The sequence below is a fragment of the Ranitomeya imitator genome, chromosome 2 (assembly GCF_032444005.1).
Source record: "Ranitomeya imitator isolate aRanImi1 chromosome 2, aRanImi1.pri, whole genome shotgun sequence".
Classification (NCBI taxonomy): Eukaryota; Metazoa; Chordata; class Amphibia; order Anura; family Dendrobatidae; genus Ranitomeya; species Ranitomeya imitator.
In genome coordinates, this window is record NC_091283.1 from 746,451,721 (window position 1) to 746,476,987 (window position 25,267).

General features: G+C 55.4%; 1 protein-coding gene across 1 annotated transcript in view; it reads left to right on the top strand.

Annotated features, from left to right (window-relative positions):
* The first annotated feature begins 10,250 nt into the window (after positions 1-10,250).
* Positions 10,251-25,267, top strand: part of NDST2 (N-deacetylase and N-sulfotransferase 2) — a 219,272-nt gene continuing 204,255 nt past the window's right edge. The window contains exon 1 of the mRNA XM_069753273.1: positions 10,251-10,536. The gene's annotated coding sequence lies outside the window, so the exon portion shown is untranslated. The remainder of the gene's footprint in view (positions 10,537-25,267) is intronic.

A 25,267-nucleotide genomic window follows, 5' to 3' on the forward strand; every position in this document is an offset into this window, starting at 1 on the left:
TCAGGTGTGCTCAGACCCCAGCCCGTCAGTAGCTGTGCACAGGTTGTCCCTCAGGTGTGCTCAGACCCCAGCCCGTCAGTAGCTGTGCACAGGTTGTCCCTCAGGTGTGCTCAGACCCCAGCCCGTCAGTAGCTGTGCACAGGTTGTCCCTCAGGTGTGCTCAGACCCCAGCCCGTCAGTAGCTGTGCGCAGGTTGTCCCTCAGGTGTGCTCAGACCCCAGCCCGTCAGTAGCTGTGCGCAGGTTGTCCCTCAGGTGTGCTCAGACCCCAGCCCGTCAGTAGCTGTGCGCAGGTTGTCCCTCAGGTGTGCTCAGACCCCAGCCCGTCAGTAGCTGTGCACAGGTTGTCCCTCAGGTGTGCTCAGACCCCAGCCCGTCAGTAGCTGTGCACAGGTTGTCCCTCAGGTGTGCTCAGACCCCAGCCCGTCAGTAGCTATGCACAGGTTGTCCCTCAGGTGTGCTCAGACCCCAGCCCGTCAGTAGCTGTGCACAGGTTGTCCCTCAGGTGTGCTCAGACCCCAGCCCGTCAGTAGCTGTGCACAGGTTGTCCCTCAGGTGTGCTCAGACCCCAGCCTGTCAGTAGCTGTGCACAGGTTGTCCCTCAGGTGTGCCCGGAGCCCAGCCCGTCAGTAGCTGTGCGTAGGTTGTCCCTCAGGTGTGCTCAGACCCCAGCCCGTCAGTAGCTATGCACAGGTTGTCCCTCAGGTGTGCCCGGAGCCCAGCCCGTCAGTAGCGGTGTACAGGTTCTCCCTCAGGTGTGCTCAGACCCCAGCCCGTCAGTAGCTGTGCACGGGTTCTCCTTCAGGTGTGCTCAGACCCCAGCCCGTCAGTAGCTGTGCACAGGTTGTCCCTCAGGTGTGCTCAGACCCCAGCCCGTCAGTAGCTATGCGCAGGTTGTCCCTCAGGTGTGCTCAGACCCCAGCCCGTCAGTAGCTGTGCACGGGTTCTCCTTCAGGTGTGCTCAGACCCCAGCCCGTCAGTAGCTGTGCGCAGGTTGTCCCTCAGGTGTGCTCAGACCCCAGCCCGTCAGTAGCTGTGCACAGGTTGTCCCTCAGGTGTGCTCAGACCCCAGCCCGTCAGTAGCTGTGCACAGGTTGTCCCTCAGGTGTGCTCAGACCCCAGCCCGTCAGTAGCTATGCACAGGTTGTCCCTCAGGTGTGCTCAGACCCCAGCCCGTCAGTAGCTGTGCACAGGTTGTCCCTCAGGTGTGCTCAGACCCCAGCCCGTCAGTAGCTGTGCACGGGTTGTCCCTCAGGTGTGCTCAGACCCCAGCCCGTCAGTAGCTGTGCACAGGTTGTCCCTCAGGTGTGCTCAGACCCCAGCCCGTCAGTAGCTATGCGCAGGTTGTCCCTCAGGTGTGCTCAGACCCCAGCCCGTCAGTAGCTGTGCACGGGTTCTCCTTCAGGTGTGCTCAGACCCCAGCCCGTCAGTAGCTGTGTGCAGGTTGTCCCTCAGGTGTGCTCAGACCCCAGCCCGTCAGTAGCTGTGTGCAGGTTGTCCCTCAGGTGTGCTCAGACCCCAGCCCGTCAGTAGCTATGCACAGGTTGTCCCTCAGGTGTGCTCAGACCCCAGCCCGTCAGTAGCTATGCACAGGTTGTCCCTCAGGTGTGCTCAGACCCCAGCCCGTCAGTAGCTGTGCGCAGGTTCTCCCTCAGGTGTGCTCAGACCCCAGCCCGTCAGTAGCTGTGCGCAGGTTGTCCCTCAGGTGTGCTCAGACCCCAGCCCGTCAGTAGCTGTGCGCAGGTTGTCCCTCAGGTGTGCTCAGACCCCAGCCCGTCAGTAGCTGTGCGCAGGTTCTCCCTCAGGTGTGCTCAGACCCCAGCCCGTCAGTAGCTGTGCGCAGGTTGTCCCTCAGGTGTGCTCAGACCCCAGCCCGTCAGTAGCTGTGCGCAGGTTGTCCCTCAGGTGTGCTCAGACCCCAGCCCGTCAGTAGCTGTGCACGGGTTCTCCCTCAGGTGTGCTCAGACCCCAGCCCGTCAGTAGCTGTGCACGGGTTCTCCCTCAGGTGTGCTCAGACCCCAGCCCGTCAGTAGCTGTGCGCAGGTTGTCCCTCAGGTGTGCTCAGACCCCAGCCCGTCAGTAGCTGTGCGCAGGTTGTCCCTCAGGTGTGCTCAGACCCCAGCCCGTCAGTAGCTGTGCGCAGGTTGTCCCTCAGGTGTGCTCAGACCCCAGCCCGTCAGTAGCTGTGCACAGGTTGTCCCTCAGGTGTGCTCAGACCCCAGCCCGTCAGTAGCTGTGCACAGGTTGTCCCTCAGGTGTGCTCAGACCCCAGCCCGTCAGTAGCTATGCACAGGTTGTCCCTCAGGTGTGCTCAGACCCCAGCCCGTCAGTAGCTGTGCACAGGTTGTCCCTCAGGTGTGCTCAGACCCCAGCCCGTCAGTAGCTGTGCACAGGTTGTCCCTCAGGTGTGCTCAGACCCCAGCGTGTCAGTAGCTGTGCACAGGTTGTCCCTCAGGTGTGCCCGGAGCCCAGCCCGTCAGTAGCTGTGCGTAGGTTGTCCCTCAGGTGTGCTCAGACCCCAGCCCGTCAGTAGCTATGCACAGGTTGTCCCTCAGGTGTGCCCGGAGCCCAGCCCGTCAGTAGCGGTGTACAGGTTCTCCCTCAGGTGTGCTCAGACCCCAGCCCGTCAGTAGCTGTGCACGGGTTCTCCTTCAGGTGTGCTCAGACCCCAGCCCGTCAGTAGCTGTGCACAGGTTGTCCCTCAGGTGTGCTCAGACCCCAGCCCGTCAGTAGCTATGCGCAGGTTGTCCCTCAGGTGTGCTCAGACCCCAGCCCGTCAGTAGCTGTGCACGGGTTCTCCTTCAGGTGTGCTCAGACCCCAGCCCGTCAGTAGCTGTGCGCAGGTTGTCCCTCAGGTGTGCTCAGACCCCAGCCCGTCAGTAGCTGTGCACAGGTTGTCCCTCAGGTGTGCTCAGACCCCAGCCCGTCAGTAGCTGTGCACAGGTTGTCCCTCAGGTGTGCTCAGACCCCAGCCCGTCAGTAGCTATGCACAGGTTGTCCCTCAGGTGTGCTCAGACCCCAGCCCGTCAGTAGCTGTGCACAGGTTGTCCCTCAGGTGTGCTCAGACCCCAGCCCGTCAGTAGCTGTGCACGGGTTGTCCCTCAGGTGTGCTCAGACCCCAGCCCGTCAGTAGCTGTGCACAGGTTGTCCCTCAGGTGTGCTCAGACCCCAGCCCGTCAGTAGCTATGCGCAGGTTGTCCCTCAGGTGTGCTCAGACCCCAGCCCGTCAGTAGCTGTGCACGGGTTCTCCTTCAGGTGTGCTCAGACCCCAGCCCGTCAGTAGCTGTGTGCAGGTTGTCCCTCAGGTGTGCTCAGACCCCAGCCCGTCAGTAGCTGTGTGCAGGTTGTCCCTCAGGTGTGCTCAGACCCCAGCCCGTCAGTAGCTATGCACAGGTTGTCCCTCAGGTGTGCTCAGACCCCAGCCCGTCAGTAGCTATGCACAGGTTGTCCCTCAGGTGTGCTCAGACCCCAGCCCGTCAGTAGCTGTGCGCAGGTTCTCCCTCAGGTGTGCTCAGACCCCAGCCCGTCAGTAGCTGTGCGCAGGTTGTCCCTCAGGTGTGCTCAGACCCCAGCCCGTCAGTAGCTGTGCGCAGGTTGTCCCTCAGGTGTGCTCAGACCCCAGCCCGTCAGTAGCTGTGCGCAGGTTCTCCCTCAGGTGTGCTCAGACCCCAGCCCGTCAGTAGCTGTGCGCAGGTTGTCCCTCAGGTGTGCTCAGACCCCAGCCCGTCAGTAGCTGTGCGCAGGTTGTCCCTCAGGTGTGCTCAGACCCCAGCCCGTCAGTAGCTGTGCACGGGTTCTCCCTCAGGTGTGCTCAGACCCCAGCCCGTCAGTAGCTGTGCACGGGTTCTCCCTCAGGTGTGCTCAGACCCCAGCCCGTCAGTAGCTGTGCGCAGGTTGTCCCTCAGGTGTGCTCAGACCCCAGCCCGTCAGTAGCTGTGCGCAGGTTGTCCCTCAGGTGTGCTCAGACCCCAGCCCGTCAGTAGCTGTGCGCAGGTTCTCCCTCAGGTGTGCTCAGACCCCAGCCCGTCAGTAGCTGTGCGCAGGTTGTCCCTCAGGTGTGCTCAGACCCCAGCCCGTCAGTAGCTGTGCACAGGTTGTCCCTCAGGTGTGCTCAGACCCCAGCCCGTCAGTAGCTGTGCGCAGGTTCTCCCTCAGGTGTGCTCAGACCCCAGCCCGTCAGTAGCTGTGCACAGGTTGTCCCTCAGGTGTGCTCAGACCCCAGCCCGTCAGTAGCGGTGCACAGGTTGTCCCTCAGGTGTGCTCAGACCCCAGCCCGTCAGTAGCGGTGCACAGGTTGTCCCTCAGGTGTGCTCAGACCCCAGCCCGTCAGTAGCTGTGCACAGGTTGTCCCTCAGGTGTGCTCAGACTCCAGCCTGTCAGTAGCTGTGCACAGGTTGTCCCTCAGGTGTGCCCGGAGCCCAGCCCGTCAGTAGCTGTGCGTAGGTTGTCCCTCAGGTGTGCTCAGACCCCAGCCCGTCAGTAGCTATGCACAGGTTGTCCCTCAGGTGTGCCCGGAGCCCAGCCCGTCAGTAGCGGTGTACAGGTTCTCCCTCAGGTGTGCTCAGACCCCAGCCCGTCAGTAGCTATGCACAGGTTGTCCCTCAGGTGTGCCCGGAGCCCAGCCCGTCAGTAGCGGTGTACAGGTTCTCCCTCAGGTGTGCTCAGACCCCAGCCCGTCAGTAGCTATGCACAGGTTGTCCCTCAGGTGTGCTCAGACCCCAGCCCGTCAGTAGCTATGCGCAGGTTGTCCCTCAGGTGTGCTCAGACCCCAGCCCGTCAGTAGCTGTGCACGGGTTCTCCTTCAGGTGTGCTCAGACCCCAGCCCGTCAGTAGCTGTGTGCAGGTTGTCCCTCAGGTGTGCTCAGACCCCAGCCCGTCAGTAGCTATGCACAGGTTGTCCCTCAGGTGTGCTCAGACCCCAGCCCGTCAGTAGCTGTGCGCAGGTTGTCCCTCAGGTGTGCTCAGACCCCAGCCCGTCAGTAGCTGTGCGCAGGTTCTCCCTCAGGTGTGCTCAGACCCCAGCCCGTCAGTAGCTATGCGCAGGTTGTCCCTCAGGTGTGCTCAGACCCCAGCCCGTCAGTAGCTGTGCACGGGTTCTCCTTCAGGTGTGCTCAGACCCCAGCCCGTCAGTAGCTGTGTGCAGGTTGTCCCTCAGGTGTGCTCAGACCCCAGCCCGTCAGTAGCTATGCACAGGTTGTCCCTCAGGTGTGCTCAGACCCCAGCCCGTCAGTAGCTGTGCGCAGGTTGTCCCTCAGGTGTGCTCAGACCCCAGCCCGTCAGTAGCTATGCACAGGTTGTCCCTCAGGTGTGCTCAGACCCCAGCCCGTCAGTAGCTGTGCTCAGACCCCAGCCCGTCAGTAGCTGTGCACAGGTTGTCCCTCAGGTGTGCTCAGACCCCAGCCCGTCAGTAGCTGTGCACAGGTTGTCCCTCAGGTGTGCTCAGACCCCAGCCCGTCAGTAGCTGTGCACAGGTTGTCCCTCAGGTGTGCTCAGACCCCAGCCCGTCAGTAGCTGTGCACAGGTTGTCCCTCAGGTGTGCTCAGACCCCAGCCCGTCAGTAGCTGTGCGCAGGTTGTCCCTCAGGTGTGCTCAGACCCCAGCCCGTCAGTAGCTGTGCGCAGGTTGTCCCTCAGGTGTGCTCAGACCCCAGCCCGTCAGTAGCTGTGCGCAGGTTGTCCCTCAGGTGTGCTCAGACCCCAGCCCGTCAGTAGCTGTGCACAGGTTGTCCCTCAGGTGTGCTCAGACCCCAGCCCGTCAGTAGCTGTGCACAGGTTGTCCCTCAGGTGTGCTCAGACCCCAGCCCGTCAGTAGCTATGCACAGGTTGTCCCTCAGGTGTGCTCAGACCCCAGCCCGTCAGTAGCTGTGCACAGGTTGTCCCTCAGGTGTGCTCAGACCCCAGCCCGTCAGTAGCTGTGCACAGGTTGTCCCTCAGGTGTGCTCAGACCCCAGCCTGTCAGTAGCTGTGCACAGGTTGTCCCTCAGGTGTGCCCGGAGCCCAGCCCGTCAGTAGCTGTGCGTAGGTTGTCCCTCAGGTGTGCTCAGACCCCAGCCCGTCAGTAGCTATGCACAGGTTGTCCCTCAGGTGTGCCCGGAGCCCAGCCCGTCAGTAGCGGTGTACAGGTTCTCCCTCAGGTGTGCTCAGACCCCAGCCCGTCAGTAGCTGTGCACGGGTTCTCCTTCAGGTGTGCTCAGACCCCAGCCCGTCAGTAGCTGTGCACAGGTTGTCCCTCAGGTGTGCTCAGACCCCAGCCCGTCAGTAGCTATGCGCAGGTTGTCCCTCAGGTGTGCTCAGACCCCAGCCCGTCAGTAGCTGTGCACGGGTTCTCCTTCAGGTGTGCTCAGACCCCAGCCCGTCAGTAGCTGTGCGCAGGTTGTCCCTCAGGTGTGCTCAGACCCCAGCCCGTCAGTAGCTGTGCACAGGTTGTCCCTCAGGTGTGCTCAGACCCCAGCCCGTCAGTAGCTGTGCACAGGTTGTCCCTCAGGTGTGCTCAGACCCCAGCCCGTCAGTAGCTATGCACAGGTTGTCCCTCAGGTGTGCTCAGACCCCAGCCCGTCAGTAGCTGTGCACAGGTTGTCCCTCAGGTGTGCTCAGACCCCAGCCCGTCAGTAGCTGTGCACGGGTTGTCCCTCAGGTGTGCTCAGACCCCAGCCCGTCAGTAGCTGTGCACAGGTTGTCCCTCAGGTGTGCTCAGACCCCAGCCCGTCAGTAGCTATGCGCAGGTTGTCCCTCAGGTGTGCTCAGACCCCAGCCCGTCAGTAGCTGTGCACGGGTTCTCCTTCAGGTGTGCTCAGACCCCAGCCCGTCAGTAGCTGTGTGCAGGTTGTCCCTCAGGTGTGCTCAGACCCCAGCCCGTCAGTAGCTGTGTGCAGGTTGTCCCTCAGGTGTGCTCAGACCCCAGCCCGTCAGTAGCTATGCACAGGTTGTCCCTCAGGTGTGCTCAGACCCCAGCCCGTCAGTAGCTATGCACAGGTTGTCCCTCAGGTGTGCTCAGACCCCAGCCCGTCAGTAGCTGTGCGCAGGTTCTCCCTCAGGTGTGCTCAGACCCCAGCCCGTCAGTAGCTGTGCGCAGGTTGTCCCTCAGGTGTGCTCAGACCCCAGCCCGTCAGTAGCTGTGCGCAGGTTGTCCCTCAGGTGTGCTCAGACCCCAGCCCGTCAGTAGCTGTGCGCAGGTTCTCCCTCAGGTGTGCTCAGACCCCAGCCCGTCAGTAGCTGTGCGCAGGTTGTCCCTCAGGTGTGCTCAGACCCCAGCCCGTCAGTAGCTGTGCGCAGGTTGTCCCTCAGGTGTGCTCAGACCCCAGCCCGTCAGTAGCTGTGCACGGGTTCTCCCTCAGGTGTGCTCAGACCCCAGCCCGTCAGTAGCTGTGCACGGGTTCTCCCTCAGGTGTGCTCAGACCCCAGCCCGTCAGTAGCTGTGCGCAGGTTGTCCCTCAGGTGTGCTCAGACCCCAGCCCGTCAGTAGCTGTGCGCAGGTTGTCCCTCAGGTGTGCTCAGACCCCAGCCCGTCAGTAGCTGTGCGCAGGTTGTCCCTCAGGTGTGCTCAGACCCCAGCCCGTCAGTAGCTGTGCACAGGTTGTCCCTCAGGTGTGCTCAGACCCCAGCCCGTCAGTAGCTGTGCACAGGTTGTCCCTCAGGTGTGCTCAGACCCCAGCCCGTCAGTAGCTATGCACAGGTTGTCCCTCAGGTGTGCTCAGACCCCAGCCCGTCAGTAGCTGTGCACAGGTTGTCCCTCAGGTGTGCTCAGACCCCAGCCCGTCAGTAGCTGTGCACAGGTTGTCCCTCAGGTGTGCTCAGACCCCAGCCTGTCAGTAGCTGTGCACAGGTTGTCCCTCAGGTGTGCCCGGAGCCCAGCCCGTCAGTAGCTGTGCGTAGGTTGTCCCTCAGGTGTGCTCAGACCCCAGCCCGTCAGTAGCTATGCACAGGTTGTCCCTCAGGTGTGCCCGGAGCCCAGCCCGTCAGTAGCGGTGTACAGGTTCTCCCTCAGGTGTGCTCAGACCCCAGCCCGTCAGTAGCTGTGCACGGGTTCTCCTTCAGGTGTGCTCAGACCCCAGCCCGTCAGTAGCTGTGCACAGGTTGTCCCTCAGGTGTGCTCAGACCCCAGCCCGTCAGTAGCTATGCGCAGGTTGTCCCTCAGGTGTGCTCAGACCCCAGCCCGTCAGTAGCTGTGCACGGGTTCTCCTTCAGGTGTGCTCAGACCCCAGCCCGTCAGTAGCTGTGCGCAGGTTGTCCCTCAGGTGTGCTCAGACCCCAGCCCGTCAGTAGCTGTGCACAGGTTGTCCCTCAGGTGTGCTCAGACCCCAGCCCGTCAGTAGCTGTGCACAGGTTGTCCCTCAGGTGTGCTCAGACCCCAGCCCGTCAGTAGCTATGCACAGGTTGTCCCTCAGGTGTGCTCAGACCCCAGCCCGTCAGTAGCTGTGCACAGGTTGTCCCTCAGGTGTGCTCAGACCCCAGCCCGTCAGTAGCTGTGCACGGGTTGTCCCTCAGGTGTGCTCAGACCCCAGCCCGTCAGTAGCTGTGCACAGGTTGTCCCTCAGGTGTGCTCAGACCCCAGCCCGTCAGTAGCTATGCGCAGGTTGTCCCTCAGGTGTGCTCAGACCCCAGCCCGTCAGTAGCTGTGCACGGGTTCTCCTTCAGGTGTGCTCAGACCCCAGCCCGTCAGTAGCTGTGTGCAGGTTGTCCCTCAGGTGTGCTCAGACCCCAGCCCGTCAGTAGCTGTGTGCAGGTTGTCCCTCAGGTGTGCTCAGACCCCAGCCCGTCAGTAGCTATGCACAGGTTGTCCCTCAGGTGTGCTCAGACCCCAGCCCGTCAGTAGCTATGCACAGGTTGTCCCTCAGGTGTGCTCAGACCCCAGCCCGTCAGTAGCTGTGCGCAGGTTCTCCCTCAGGTGTGCTCAGACCCCAGCCCGTCAGTAGCTGTGCGCAGGTTGTCCCTCAGGTGTGCTCAGACCCCAGCCCGTCAGTAGCTGTGCGCAGGTTGTCCCTCAGGTGTGCTCAGACCCCAGCCCGTCAGTAGCTGTGCGCAGGTTCTCCCTCAGGTGTGCTCAGACCCCAGCCCGTCAGTAGCTGTGCGCAGGTTGTCCCTCAGGTGTGCTCAGACCCCAGCCCGTCAGTAGCTGTGCGCAGGTTGTCCCTCAGGTGTGCTCAGACCCCAGCCCGTCAGTAGCTGTGCACGGGTTCTCCCTCAGGTGTGCTCAGACCCCAGCCCGTCAGTAGCTGTGCACGGGTTCTCCCTCAGGTGTGCTCAGACCCCAGCCCGTCAGTAGCTGTGCGCAGGTTGTCCCTCAGGTGTGCTCAGACCCCAGCCCGTCAGTAGCTGTGCGCAGGTTGTCCCTCAGGTGTGCTCAGACCCCAGCCCGTCAGTAGCTGTGCGCAGGTTCTCCCTCAGGTGTGCTCAGACCCCAGCCCGTCAGTAGCTGTGCGCAGGTTCTCCCTCAGGTGTGCTCAGACCCCAGCCCGTCAGTAGCTGTGCACGGGTTCTCCCTCAGGTGTGCTCAGACCCCAGCCCGTCAGTAGCTGTGCGCAGGTTCTCCCTCAGGTGTGCTCAGACCCCAGCCCGTCAGTAGCGGTGCACAGGTTGTCCCTCAGGTGTGCCCGGAGCCCAGCCCGTCAGTAGCGGTGCACGGGTTCTCCCTCAGGTGTGCTCAGACCCCAGCCCGTCAGTAGCGGTGCACAGGTTGTCCCTCAGGTGTGCTCAGTCCCCAGCCCGTCAGTAGCTGTGTGCAGGTTCTCCCTCAGGTGTGCTCAGACCCCAGCCCGTCAGTAGCTGTGTGCAGGTTCTCCCTCAGGTGTGCTCAGACCCCAGCCCGTCAGTAGCGGTGCACAGGTTGTCCCTCAGGTGTGCCCGGAGCCCAGCCCGTCAGTAGCGGTGCACGGGTTCTCCCTCAGGTGTGCTCAGACCCCAGCCCGTCAGTAGCGGTGCACAGGTTGTCCCTCAGGTGTGCTCAGTCCCCAGCCCGTCAGTAGCTGTGTGCAGGTTCTCCCTCAGGTGTGCTCAGACCCCAGCCCGTCAGTAGCTGTGTGCAGGTTCTCCCTCAGGTGTGCTCAGACCCCAGCCCGTCAGTAGCGGTGCACAGGTTGTCCCTCAGGTGTGCCCGGAGCCCAGCCCGTCAGTAGCGGTGCACGGGTTCTCCCTCAGGTGCGCCCTCACTGCCCGGAGCGCTGTGTGTGCACACTGGTGTCCCTGTCCCAGTCTGTCTGTCAGCGGTGGGCGGAGCTGCGGCTCGGGGCGTGCCTTGGCTGGGGGCGGGGTCTCTAGGGAGGTGGAGGCGGGGGCCGCTGTTATTGTTGCCGCGCCGTGAGCTGCTGCCGTCGCTGCTGCCTGGTTGGCGGAGGCCGTGAGACAAGAAGAACCGGTCCTCGGACGCTGACAGAAGCTGGGGCGGGAAGAGTAGGGTCACCGGGGCGGAGAACCCGAGGAGACACTACCGGCGGGGGAGGGGATCTCTCCATCAACTTCCTGCCTCCTGAGGATCTGCTTTCCTGGATCTTGTGCTGCTCTCGCTGAGCCCCGGAGCAGGCGGAGGTCCGGACTGGCCGCAGGTAATACCCGAGCTGCGGGCGCCGGGGAGAGGCGGGGGCAGCGGGCGGGCGTCGGGGGGCACAGCAGACCTGCAGCTCTGTATGGAGCGGTGCTGTCCTTATGGATGTAGCAGAGCCCAGCTTGTCACTAGCAGTTATGGATGTAGCAGAGCCGAGCTTGTCACTAGCAGTTATGGATGTAGCAGAGCCGAGCTTGTCACTAGCAGTTATGGATGTAGCAGAGCCCAGCTTGTCGCTAGCAGTTATGGATGTAGCAGAGCCCAGCTTGTCGCTAGCAGTTATGGATGTAGCAGAGCCGAGCTTGTCACTAGCAGTTATGGATGTAGCAGAGCCGAGCTTGTCACTAGCAGTTATGGATGTAGCAGAGCCGAGCTTGTCACTAGCAGTTATGGATGTAGCAGAGCCCAGCTTGTCACTAGCAGTTATGGATGTAGCAGAGCCCAGCTTGTCGCTAGCAGTTATGGATGTAGCAGAGCCGAGCTTGTCACTAGCAGTTATGGATGTAGCAGAGCCGAGCTTGTCACTAGCAGTTATGGATGTAGCAGAGCCGAGCTTGTCACTAGCAGGTATAGATGTAGCAGAGCCCAGCTTGTCACTAGCAGGTATAGATGTAGCAGAGCCCAGCTTGTCACTAGCAGTTATGGATGTAGCAGAGCCCTTCTTGTCGCTAGCAGTTGTGGATGTAGCAGAGCCCTTCTTGTCGCTAGCAGTTATGGATGTAGCAGAGCCCAGCTTGTCGCTAGCAGTTGTGGATGTAGCAGATCCCAGCTTGTCGCTAGCAGTTGTGGATGTAGCAGAGCCCTTCTTGTCGCTAGCAGTTGTGGATGTAGCAGAGCCCTTCTTGTCGCTAGCAGTTGTGGATGTAGCAGATCCCAGCTTGTCGCTAGCAGTTATGGATGTAGCAGAGCCCTTCTTGTCGCTAGCAGTTGTGGATGTAGCAGAGCCCTTCTTGTCGCTAGCAGTTGTGGATGTAGCAGAGCCCAGCTTGTCGCTAGCAGTTGTGGATGTAGCAGAGCCCAGCTTGTCGCTAGCAGTTGTGGATGTAGCAGAGCTGAGCTTGTCGCTAGCAGTTGTGGATGTAGCAGAGCCCTTCTTGTCGCTAGCAGTTGTGGATGTAGCAGAGCCCAGCTTGTCGCTAGCAGTTGTGGATGTAGCAGAGCCCAGCTTGTCGCTAGCAGTTGTGGATGTAGCAGAGCCCAGCTTGTCGCTAGCAGTTGTGGATGTAGCAGAGCCCAGCTTGTCGCTAGCAGTTGTGGATGTAGCAGAGCCCAGCTTGTCGCTAGCAGTTGTGGATGTAGCAGAGCCCAGCTTGTCGCTAGCAGTTGTGGATGTAGCAGAGCCCAGCTTGTCGCTAGCAGTTGTGGATGTAGCAGAGCCCAGCTTGTCGCTAGCAGTTGTGGATGTAGCAGAGCCCAGCTTGTCGCTAGCAGTTGTGGATGTAGCAGAGCCCAGCTTGTCGCTAGCAGTTGTGGATGTAGCAGAGCCCAGCTTGTCGCTAGCAGTTGTGGATGTAGCAGAGCCCAGCTTGTCGCTAGCAGTTGTGGATGTAGCAGAGCCCAGCTTGTCGCTAGCAGTTGTGGATGTAGCAGAGCCCAGCTTGTCGCTAGCAGTTGTGGATGTAGCAGAGCCCAGCTTGTCGCTAGCAGTTGTGGATGTAGCAGAGCCCAGCTTGTCGCTAGCAGTTGTGGATGTAGCAGAGCCCAGCTTGTCGCTAGCAGTTGTGGATGTAGCAGAGCCCAGCTTGTCGCTAGCAGTTGTGGATGTAGCAGAGCCCAGCTTGTCGCTAGCAGTTGTGGATGTAGCAGAGCCCAGCTTGTCGCTAGCAGTTGTGGATGTAGCAGAGCCCAGCTTGTCGCTAGCAGTTGTGGATGTAGCAGAGCCCAGCTTGTCGCTAGCAGTTGTGGATGTAGCAGAGCCCAGCTTGTCGCTAGCAGTTGTGGATGTAGCAGAGCCCTTCTTGTCGCTAGCAGTTGTGGATGTAGCAGAGCCCTTCTTGTCGCTAGCAGTTGTGGATGTAGCAGAGCCCTTCTTGTCGCTAGCAGTTGTGGATGTAGCAGAGCCCTTCTTGTCGCTAGCAGTTGTGGATGTAGCAGAGCCCAGCTTGTCGCTAGCAGTTGTGGATGTAGCAGAGCCCAGCTTGGCTCATGACGCTCCTAGAAATCAGTGGGGAGCTGGGAAATCTTACAGGCTCTCTGTGGTGTCTGTGAAATACCCGTGTGCTGGATGGAAACTGACACGAGGGGGTCCTACCCTTCTCTTGGGAGGCATCCTGGAGACATGGGCACCCCTGAGTCAGTACCACGTCTGGCCACATGTTACATTAAGCCATGGCCCCAGAGGTGGGGGGCTCTCGTCACATTGCTGTAGCCTTCCCCTTTAAGGTAACAGCAGTTATTGCATCGGAGAAGTTTTGCCCTGGTAGTTGGCAATGTATGTAAGGTGGTGGTTAATAGCAGTATGTCACAGGGCAGGGAACACTTTAAGGGGTTGTAATGTATGGCACATGGAAAGTAAGGAAATGAACCCATAAATTGCAATGAATAAGTTTCCGGTTGTAGTGTGCCGTCCGTGGTGAGGATGGACGTAGGGTAAGGCCATATCGGATCAGTAATAGCTGGCATCTGACGCAGCTGGAGCGGAGCGGGCTGATGTTAGGGGAGAAGGTTCCGTATTTCTTGTATTCTCATCCCTGCTTGTTATTAATAGGCCAGTGGTGACAGCTGTCAGTCATTGATGAGGGCAATCATTGTGGAGGATAAAATACAAGTTATGCTGAATTTTGTATTTTAATCTCTGTTCATTCTAAGCTTAGGAGTCCAGTGTGTGGTCTTATTAATGATTGAAAGCGGTCAGGCAGTGCGTGGGACAGCCCACCGGACTCCTAAGCCCTGGAGGGATATAAATAAAATACAGAGTGAACCTTTTCCCGCAAACCTATACCGTATATCAATCTGCTGCACATCATGCTGTATATAGATGGGGCCGGATGTACAACACGGCAAAGAATTGCCAAATACAGCTGTATATGCCCCCAGCGCTTTACCGAAGGCTCTCTGCTGGTCCCTGCGCTGGCACTTGTAGGGTGTCGGAGGGGAATATTCGGGTCCTCTGCCAGATCTCTCCTGCACTTATAGAACATTGCATTAGGTAATTGCTTATAATTTCATTCCCAGACGTAAGGGTTAATTTGCTGTGAAGTTGGAGCTTCGGTTTAATGTGCGACTGGTGGAGGCCCTGAAGCACATTCTTCTGAATAAAGAAATCCCAGACTTGTGAAGGTTGTCAGCCGCAGTCAGAGAAGGAGAAGCCACTGCTGAGCATCGCCAGGGATGTTGTGGAGAGAGCCTCCGTCTTGTGCCGCCTGCGTGTCTGCATGCTCGTGTGCCATGACATGTTTCTACATGATGTGACATATAGGCAGATGCTGCTGTGCATGAATATGTTTCTGCTGTCACTGCTACATTATAATATGGGGAGACTGATGTACCCGATTACAATGAAAAGCGCGGAAATCTCAGCTGTCCCGTGTATGTTGTAGAGTGTTACTAGTTATATATGACAGGGCAAGTATCCATTTCTGTAGCCTAAGCTGTTCACGCTGGGGTCGCCTTGGGGTGGCCGTGGCTGTTCACGCTGGGGTCGCCTTGGGGTGGCTTGGTCTGTTCACGCTGGGGTCGCCTTGGGGCGGCTTGGTCTGTTCACGTTGGGGTCGCCTTGGGGCGGCTTGGTCTGTTCACGTGTGGGTCGCTTTGGGGCGGCCGTGGCTGTTCACGCTGGGGTCGCCTTGGGGCGGCTTGGTCTGTTCACGTGTGAGTCGCCTTGGGGCGGCCGTGGCTGTTCACGCTGGGGTCGCCTTGGGGCGGCTGGGGCTGTTCACGTGTGGGTCGCCTTGGGGCGGCCGTGGCTGTTCACGCTGGGGTCGCCTTGGGGTGGCCGTGGCTGTTCACACTGGGGTCGCCTTGGGGTGGCTGTTCACACTGGGGTCGCCTTGGGGCGGCTTGGTCTGTTCACGTGTGGGTCGCCTTGGGGCGGCCGTGGCTGTTCACGCTGGGGTCGCCTTGGGGTGGCCGTGGCTGTTCACGCTGGGGTCGCCTTGGGGTGGCTGTTCACACTGGGGTCGCCTTGGGGCGGCTTGGTCTGTTCACGTGTGGGTCGCCTTGGGGCGGCCGTGGCTGTTCACGCTGGGATCGCCTTGGGGTGGCTGTTCACGCTGGGGTCGCCTTGGGACGGCTTGGTCTGTTCACGTGTGAGCCGCCTTGGGGCGGCTTGGTCTGTTCACGTGTGGGTCGCCTTGGGGCGGCCGTGGCTGTTCACGCTGGGGTCGCCTTGGGGCGGCTTGGTCTGTTCACGTGTGGGTTGCCTTGGGGCGGCCGTGGTTGTTCACGCTGGGGTCGCCTTGGGGTGGCTGTTCACGCTGGGGTCGCCTTGGGGCGGCTTGGTCTGTTCACGTGTGGGTCGCCTTGGGGCGGCCGTGGCTGTTCACGCTGGGATCGCCTTGGGGTGGCTGTTCACGCTGGGGTCGCCTTGGGGCGGCTTGGTCTGTTCACGTGTGGGTCGCCTTGGGGCGGCCGTGGCTGTTCACGCTGGGGTCGCCTTGGGGCGGCTGGGGCTGTTCACGTGTGGGTCGCCTTGGGGCGGCCGTGGCTGTTCACGCTGGGGTCGCCTTGTGGCGGCTTGGTCTGTTCACGTGTGGGTCGCCTTGGGGCGGCCGTGGCTGTTCACGCTGTGGTCGCCTTGGGGCGGCCGTGGCTGTTCACGCTGGGGTCGCCTTGGGGTGGCTGTTCACGCTGGGGTCGCCTTGGGGCGGCTTGGTCTGTTCATGTGTGGGTCGCCATGGGGCGGCTGGGGCTGTTCACGTGTGGGTCGCCTTGGGGCGGCCGTGGCTGTTCACGCTGGAGTCGCCTTGGGGCGGCTGGGGCTGTTCACGTGTGGGTTGCCTTGGGGCGGCCGTGGCTGTTCACGCTGTGGTCGCCTTGGGGCGGCCGTGGCTGTTCACGCTGGGGTCGCCTTGGGGTGGCTGTTCACGCTGGGGTCGCCTTGGGGCGGCTTGGTCTGTTCATGTGTGGGTCGCCATGGGGCGGCTGGGGCTGTTCACGTGTGGGTCGCCTTGGGGCGGCCGTGGCTGTTCACGCTGGAGTCGCCTTGGGGCGGCTGGGGCTGTTCACGTGTGGGTCGCCTTGGGGCGGCCGGGGCTGTTCACACCACCTGTGAGCTGTTGGTTGACACTTTGCTGTTGCACTGTGAAGTTCTTTGTCCTGGAGAATTGCAGCCAACCTGTTTTGGGTGGATCCCAAGTCTTATATGCGTGTGGTGTACTATAAGTTTTGTTAGTAACCAGTACATAAAACAACAAACACACAGCTTGTAATGTTACATTGTATTGTTGTGTCCCATTGAAGAGACGTGATGGAAGCAATGTAGGAATCCTGTTGGATCTGTCATTCCTTTGTGTATTCGGTCACTGTCCTGGGTTCGTAGCCGTTTGTGTCTATTGTTTTTCGTGGCTCGTTCGGACCCTGTTTGTAGCTGTATTCCAGAGCTCTGAGCACTGTCATGTGCCACTGCCAGGTTAGCAGCATTGGAGGAGCGTTCTCCTACCACTCGAGCTCATCGTATACAGGGAATTGTCATTCATTTTGTGTCTGACACCATGAAATGCTATAATGGGCGCATTGCAAAGACTCATTTTTGAGCTGAGAGCACCAGAGTGGTTTGTTGTACTCTGCTTCTCTGATTCACAATAATCAGGGCCCACAACTAGAGAGATTGATATTCTGAGAGACCATTTATTTGTTTTCCAATTTTTAAAAATCTACTGTGCTACAAAGTAGCAATCTGCCTGTTCTGTCCTCCTGGGCTTTGCAGTACTGGGGTCCTGGGTTGAAACATCTGCAGGGAATGTGTACATGTTGCCTGTTCTTGCAGTGGGTTCTGTAGGTGCTCTACTTTCCTCTGTCATTCTGAAAACATTCTGTCCAATTGGAACTGTCTGAGATGGAGGACATAGGTAAAATAATTGTCCCCCGGACACAATACATGACCTTGTGATGGCTGGGTTTCATACATTACTGGAATTGCGTGGATGTGGTGTTCTGTGAGATAGTTGTAGAAATGAAGGCAGAATCTGTCATTTTTACAGTGTCTGTAACTAGAACCAAAACACAAAAGTTTGAGCCTGTCTGCAAGGTAGTGTTCTCTCATACATCAGTTGTTCAGTCGCTTTGTGTTGGATTCATATCAGCCCGTGTTCACACACATAAGATTTAGTTTGCACGTGATTACTGCTTAATCCACCAGCGGAAATCCAGTATCTGAATTCTGTCGCGGATTTTCAGACTATGAACACTGTTGTCATTCATCTTTTCCATGCAGTTTTTTTTCTCTCCAGCTTGACAAAAAAAACCATTTTGCATAGCAGGAACAATATTACACGCCTGGAATGCTTATTGTCATTGTGATGAAATGTGTCAAACCCGACACGTGTGACCTGGGCCGTTATTTTCCCGTTGGGTACTTGCCCACGATCAGGAATAGCATGACCTCCCATGCTGACTGTGCGTCTATTTGACGCTGCGTAAACTCATCTGCGCCAGTCTCCGCAACAGGAATGTCCACAGTGGATTTGATGCGGTAAATCCCTGCGTGATTATAACACGATAATGCGGTGCTCTATCCTGATCGTGGGAGCGTAGGCTTAGTCCACATGGAGGGAAGTTGTGCAGATTACTACAGCGCAAAAGTCAAAATGTGGATTTGCTGTGGGTTTTTTTTTTCCTTTGCAACTTGTGCACTTGCTGTACGTGTGAATACACCCTTTATTCTAAAACTGCAGCAGTCTTTATTTGACATCTGTCCCTGTGCTCCGGGTTGGATCAACTGGATCCCTTTCAGGGTATGTGCACACGATGCGTATTTTTCTCCGGATCCGCAGCGTTTCCGCAGCTGCGGATCCGCAGCAGTTTCCCATAAGTTTACAGTACAATGTAAACCTATGGGAAACAAAAAACGCTGTGCATATGTTGCGGAAAAAAACGCGTGGAAACACAGCGGTTTACATTCCGCAGCATGTCACTTCTTTCTGCAGATTCCGCAGCGGTTTTACAACTGCTCCAATAGAAATCCGCAGTAAAAACCGCAGTAAATCCGCAATAAATTTTATTTATCAAATCTGCTGAAATCTGCTGCGGAAAAATCCGCAGTAGACCAGAATACGTGTGCACATAGCCTAATAGACTTCCGTGCATGGATATTCTTAGTGGGCTGTGACAGCGGCTGGATGCAACAGGAGAGATGAGCCGACCTTGTGCAGCCTGGTGTCACAGGGCATTTACTGGTTTACTCCACAGGCCGGATCAGTTCTATTGTTTCTTACTGTGGCCCTTGCAGAGACTTATTACACAGAGCATTTACACACATTAGTTTTCTATATAGCTGTTGTGACACAGTTTTATTACGCCATGTAAGGCTGGTTTCACATTTGCGTTTAAAAACGCAGCGTTTTAAACGCAAACGCATGTGGTGAAAAAACACGTTTAAACGCTGCGTTTTTTAGATGCATACGTTTTTGCATGTTTTAAAACAAACGCGGCGTTTTGACGCATGATGAGAAGTGTGGGACAGCTGCCAATCATCAAAATCAACTAGAAAACCCACTATAAACAGAAATAGCTAGGGTTAGGATCCCTAGGGATCCTAACCCTAGGGATCCTAACCCTAACCCTTAGGGTCAGGCTCAGGATCCGTTAGGGTTAGGGTTGGGGGGTGGCTTATCAGTTTGTATTCTTGTGTTTTTCTATTAAAACGCATGCAAACGCATGTGCTTAAAAACGCATGCGTTTACATAGACAGCAATACGTTTTTCTGCGGCAAAAAAAGGCCGCTAGAAATTACTACATGTTGCATTTCTGCAACAAAACGCATGCATAGAAACGATGCATGCGTTCTCAAAAAGCGGCAAAACGCATGCAAAAAAACGCATGCGTTTTTAATGTTAAGTATAGGAAAAAAAAGCATGCTTTTTTTGCGCTAAAACGCAGCGGCAAAAAACGCAAATGTGAAACCAGCCTAATATTTTAATTTTGTAGCTATTATCACAGTTAGTATCATGAAAAGAACACGTCCCAGGAACACACTCGGTTCCCAGTTTCTGCAGGATTTGCTTTAAATTGAAGATACTCAATAACAATTCCTGGACTATGCTTGTTTATTTTGCTCATTTATATAGCGCTAACATATTCCGTAGCGCAGTACAGACATCACATCACTGTCCCCATTGGGGTTCACAATCTAAGTCCTCCTATCAGTATGTCCATGGAGTGTGGGCGGAAACTGGAGAACCCGGAAGAGACCCACACAAACACGGGGAGAATATACAAACTCTTTGCAGATGTTGTCCTTGGTGGGACTTGAACCCCAGACCCCAGCACTGCAAAGATGCAGTGCTAACCAATGAGCCACCGTGCTGCCCCGGTCCCCATAATTTAATAGTATTCCCTGTCCTGTAATAATGAGCCACTGTGCTGTATAGACCTTCCAAGCAATCTCTTATTCTTAGAAATATGTTACATGTCCTGCCAGGCCAAATCTCCATGTCCGTGAACTGGTAGAGTATGAAAATTGGCAGCTAAACCCTTCCTGCTGACCGGTCTCTTTTGCCTGTGGCCAGCCATATGTCAAGTACATTAGCCCTTCAGGCTTGTACAATTTGCTGCATAGAAAATATAGAGATATAATCTCTGTGGATCCCAGTTTTTACAAACCTGATACATTAATGGTGTGTGTGTGTATGTATGTGTGTGTGTATATATATATATATATATATATATATAATTTTTTTAGATGGTGGCCCGATTCTAGCGCATCGGGTGTTCTAGAATATGCAAGTCCACGTAGTATATTGCCCAGTCACGTAGGTATATAACACTGCCCACGCAATATTTAGCAGTGTGGGCACAGATCCCTGTTAAAAATAAGTAATTAAAATAAATAGTTCTATACTCACCCCTGGGATCCAGGGAAGCTGTGTGATGCAACCGCCATCTTCATTCCCAAGATGTATTGCGAACTTACCCAGAAGACTTAGCGGTCCGCCAAGTCATCTGGGTAATTTCACAATGCATCTTGGGAACGAAGATGGCGGTCGCATCACACAGCTTTGCTGGATCCCAGGGGTGAGTATAGAACTATTTTTTATTTTAATTACTTATTTTTAACAGGGATATGTGCCCACACTGCTAAATATTGCGTGGGCAGTGTTATATATATATATATATATATATATATATATATATATATATATATATATATATATATATATATATATATATATATATATATATATATATATATATTAGTGAAGCGCGTTCCCATTAGCGTGAATGGGCGCGTTAACGGCCGCGTTGCACGGCGTTAATTTCGCCGTGCAACGCTGTCCGTTTAACGCGGTCCCATAACGCAATGGGAACCCAGCCTTACCGCTGGCATTAACCCTGTGTGAGCGGTTACTGGAGGGGAGTATGGAGCGGGCACTGACTGCGGGGAGTATGGAGCGGAGCGTCGGGGACTCTGACTGCGGGGAGTATGGAGCGGAGCGCTGGGGACACTGACTGCGAGGAGTATGGAGCGGAGTGTCGGGGACACTGACTGCGGGGAGTATGGAGCGGAGCGTCGGGGACTCTGACTGCGGGGAGTATGGAGCGGAGCGTCGGGGACACTGACTGCGGGGAGTATGGAGCGGAGCGTCGGGGACACTGACTGCGGGGAGTATGGAGCGGAGCGTCGGGGACTCTGACTGCGGGGAGTATGGAGCGGAGCGCTGGGGACACTGACTGCGAGGAGTATGGAGCGGAGTGTCGGGGACACTGACTGCGGGGAGTATGGAGCGGAGCGTCGGGGACTCTGACTGCGGGGAGTATGGAGCGGAGCGTCGGGGACACTGACTGCGGGGAGTATGGAGCGGAGCGTCGGGGACACTGACTGCGGGGAGTATGGAGCGGAGCGTCGGGGACTCTGACTGCGGGGAGTATGGAGCGGAGCGCTGGGGACACTGACTGCGAGGAGTATGGAGCGGAGTGTCGGGGACACTGACTGCGGGGAGTATGGAGCGGAGCGCCGGGGACACTGACTGCGGTGAGTATGGAGCGGAGCGCCGGGGACACTGACTGCGGGGAGTATGGAGCGGAGCACCGGGGACACTGACTGCGAGGAGTATGGAGCGGAGTGTCGGGGACACTGACTGCGGGGAGTATGGAGCGGAGCGCCGGGGACACTGACTGCGGTGAGTATGGAGCGGAGCGCCGGGGACACTGACTGCGGGGAGTATGGACCGGAGCGCCGGGGACACTGACTGCGGGGAGTATGGAGCGGAGCACCGGGGACACTGACTGCGAGGAGTATGGAGCGGAGTGTCGGGGACACTGACTGCGGGGAGTATGGAGCGGAGCGCCGGGGACACTGACTGCGGGGAGTATGGAGCGGAGCGCCGGGGACACTGACTGCGGGGAGTATGGACCGGAGCGCCGGGGACACTGACTGCGGGGAGTGTGGAGTGGGCACTGTGACTGTAAGGGAGGGACTAATCAGACTGTGCCCGTCGCTGATTGGTCGCGGCAGCCATGACAGGCAGCTGCTGAGACCAATCAGCGACGCAGGATTTCCGTTACGGAAGTTGAGGACAGAAAGACGGAAGTACCCCTTAGAATATATATTATAATATATATTATTATCCTCTTGCCGGAAATGCCCTGCCTGTGATGTCCCACTCCTTTTCTACAGGTAAATACTTTGTACAGTGATGTGATGCCTCGGTTCACTCCAGTTTTCTTCTTAGATTTCCTCCCTTTTCCTCTTGTGTGGAGCAGTGAATTCAGTTTAGTTGGCATTGGGTTGTATTCTCTGGTTTGTACCCTGTCAGGACACCGGCACATGACTCTGGTACAGATCTGCAATGCGATACACCTAATATGTGACATTACCTGTAATAATAATTGAGTACCCATCCGTTATTTGGTGTCGGTCTGTACTTTTGCTGTAGTACCATGTATGAAGGCTTATTCTGGTGTTTGCACAGTAAATTATAATAATAATAATCTTTATTTTTATATAGCGCTAACATATTCCGCAGCCCTATCAGTATGTCTTTGTAATGTGGGAGGAAACCGGAGTACCCAGAGGAAACCCACGCAAACACTTTTTGCAGATGTTGTCCTTGGTGGGGTTTGAGCCCAGGACTCCAGGGCTGCTGTGCTTACCACTGCGCCACCGTGCTGCCCCCTTTTAATTATCCCCTTTTAGAATTAATAGGATTTTTTAAATGTCAAATGCCATTCATTGGCACCAGTTAGCCCATGCTCCTTTAAAGGGGAATACGGAGTATATAGCATTATAACCTTCTATTGTGTTGAAAACATTACATACCGTATGTATATATTAGTATGTGTGTAATAGAAATATCCAGACAGTTTTATTATTTTTTTTTTCTTTAGCATTTTAGTCCCTTGAAAATGGGCACTTCATCTTTTTAAACAAACAAAAGCAAACCTAGGAGAGAGGGGGCAAGTCCTGGACCCATGCTCCATCATGGAGCCACTGCTGAGTGCTCAGACCATATTTATGCCCTGTACAGTACCTTCTGGGGATCACCCCCTCCCCCACCCCCATGCAATTGGTGCTCGTCGTCTCACATTAAATGGCATGACTATGACATTGTGAATGCAGCGACTTTTCTGTAAATATTCTATTAGACCATCTAATGTGCATGGTGGTATCCAGACCCAATGGCAGATGTCGGGCATAATGAATTTCAACATGCCTGATCTTTTTGATCTCATGGGAAAATGGCCACTTCTTCCCATTTCCTAATTGAAAACTTACCCTTGCCACTTTGGGGATCTGGTGGAAAAGCTATTGGTTGAGTAGATGTTTGTCTGACAGCTATGTTCACACTATCAGTATTTGGTCAGTATTTTACCTCAGTATTTGTAAGCCAAAACCAGGAGTGGGTGATAGTTACAGAAGTGGTGCATATGTTTCTATTATACTTTTCCTCTGATTGTTCCTCTACAGATTTTTGGCTTGCAAATACTGATGTAAAATACTGAACGTGTGAACATGGACCTGGTTTAAGTGTGGGATTAAGGTTCGAAACCCTAAATACCTTGACTATCAAAACCGTTTGAACCCTGTGGCCATTGCGCAACGCGTCCACCCCATGGCCTAGCTTGACAGCACAGCTTGCCCGCTACCGAAAACACAGCTTTGGCCAAGAAAGCAGAAATACAATATATTAATAAATGTCAGCGATATTATTCCCATCTAAATCAGTAAGTTGGCAGCACAGTAAATGACCCAGGTTACAGAAGGCCCCTGGTGCCACTGTCCAGCATGTTTCCCTGATCTGACGCCATACGTTGTTCCTGAGGCACTGAGCGGTCCTGCTGTGTGAGGCATGGTGTCGGGGAGGCTGCAGGCCTGCTATCCCCGCTGGCTGGTGTGGGCATGTGTCTGGATGAATGTGCAGGTTACATTGGAGTCACTATGTCTTCTCTGTGTCTGAGTGCAGATCCCAGTGATGAATCTGATAACGCCTCAGCATTTGGGTTATGGATGTGCTGCTGAGGACTCGTGCGGGGGAATGAAGTCGCTCACCTGTCTCTCGGTGACCCAGTGAGTCTGCGGGGACAATCTCTCTGTAATGGAATTGTGTGACTGAGCAAAAGGGAGGCCGCTCGGCGGCTGTAATGAGCTGTCAGGCTGTCTCTTCTGGAGGCTGCTCATGAATAATACATCACTGATGTGCGCTGGGTGCTGGCTGGACTTTAATGTTCAGATAAGCTTTTGTACTATTTGTTTACCTGAGACTGTCCGAAAAAAGAAATCGAGCTTCTGAGATCGTGTTAACAAGGGGAAAAAAGACAGAAAATGTTACTGTGCGACCATAAACCCTGGAATTAACGGGACACAGAGGCAGGGTTACAACCGTCCTCCAATATTTGGGCCACGTGATAAATCATGGACTACCAGAACTAATGTTGTCCTGCTCTTTGGTGCTGATAAACATCTAGTGTGTCGCTGTCACATACCATGAAGCTACTGGCAGGCACGGGGGTAGACTTCTTACAGCCGCCGCCGAGCACGTGCTGGTCACTAACAGCAATAGCTGGGCCTGAAATGTGTGCCGGAGGTGTTGGCAGCCTAGAGATGCCCAATAATGTCCATGTGCCCTTATAGAGGGTATACGCAGATCATCATGGGGGGAAAACACACCTTTTAAAGAGGTTTTCATAGTTGTCAAAAAATTGGGTCTGGTTCAGAGGGGTCTGGGCATGTGGTAAAGCATAAGTGTTAGCTGTGAATCACCAACCAATACTTTGTAATGATGGGCCGCTTGCAGACTACTGAGGCCAGTATACAGCAGCCATCCTGCGCCAGATAATGATTATGGAGGACATTGGAATCGACAATGCTTTTATGTCATTACGCATGCAGTGTGCTCAAAGCCATGTTCCCCCCCCCCTTGTTTTTTTAAATCCAACTCTAATCCCCCTTATTGCTCCCCATGAGCGCAATCTATTCTCCGATTTGGCCGTATCTATAATACAATTTTGGGCTGCCCGGATATTCCAACTCTGACAATTGTTCAGTAAATCTATTATTTATATCATGAACAGGTTAGTAACACATTGAATGCTTTACCCATCGTAGTCTCCAGTGCTGTCTTTCTATACACTGGTTAGATAATATAGGCATATTTGTGGCCAGAGGGGCCTCCTCTTTGTAGCCTTTACCATGGCCTCCAATAGTTTTGCATTCTAGCTCTTGGAGGTAGAGTAAATGGCCGTGACGCAATGCCGACTGTCACAAGGGGCCAAGAAAGCCACTTGTGTCCAAGTAACCCAGAACAATGCAGATCGTCCTGTCTCCAGTGATTTTGCTAGGCTTGCAGTGTTCCTGGAGCGTACTGACGCTTGGCAGTCTGGCTTGTGTAGCCATAGTAATATATGCGGTAATTACAATCTCATCTATGGCTGCCCTGGCTGGGGCTTGTCATGCTTCACAGTTTCTAAACTCCTTCCACATACGCTGTGAATGTCCGGAGATGCCTTATAAAATCTTTTATTCTAAGGATTATGCCGCTCTGTGTATAGGTAAAACATCAGATTTTAAGTGTTTATCTTACGCTCACTGCAAACTTATAAAAAAATATAACAATCCTAGACGGGAATTTCTGACAATTGGCGTAACTAAGGATTTCAGTTAGTGAACTACTGAAGGCATTCTGTTCTAGACGAGGGTTGTGTCTAGGGGGAATATTTTAGTTGGTGGTCTTACTAATTGCAGCCTGTTTAAATCCAAATTTTAGATTTAAAAATTTTTTTTTTTTTTTTTAAATCCATTTTGGTTCACATGCATTATATAACTACAAAGCCTCAACCGCACATCTGCAGCGGATAGGGCACACTACGGTCCTCACAATCTTACATATTCTCACAGACCATCACAATGCAAGAACTAAAATCTCTGTCTGGCCATGGAATACTCTCTGGTGTAGAAAGTCTAGCAAATTGCTTTCCTCCTTTCAGAAGTGAAGCTGGCTGGCTCTCTAGTGCCACCTACTGGAGGAAATGTTCTTATAGGTTGGTGTCTGACCCTTTAATAAGGTTTGCTACGTGAATAAACCAAAGTTTTGGCAAAAAGAAAGATCTCAACCTGCAGACTGAGGATTAGGGGTTCT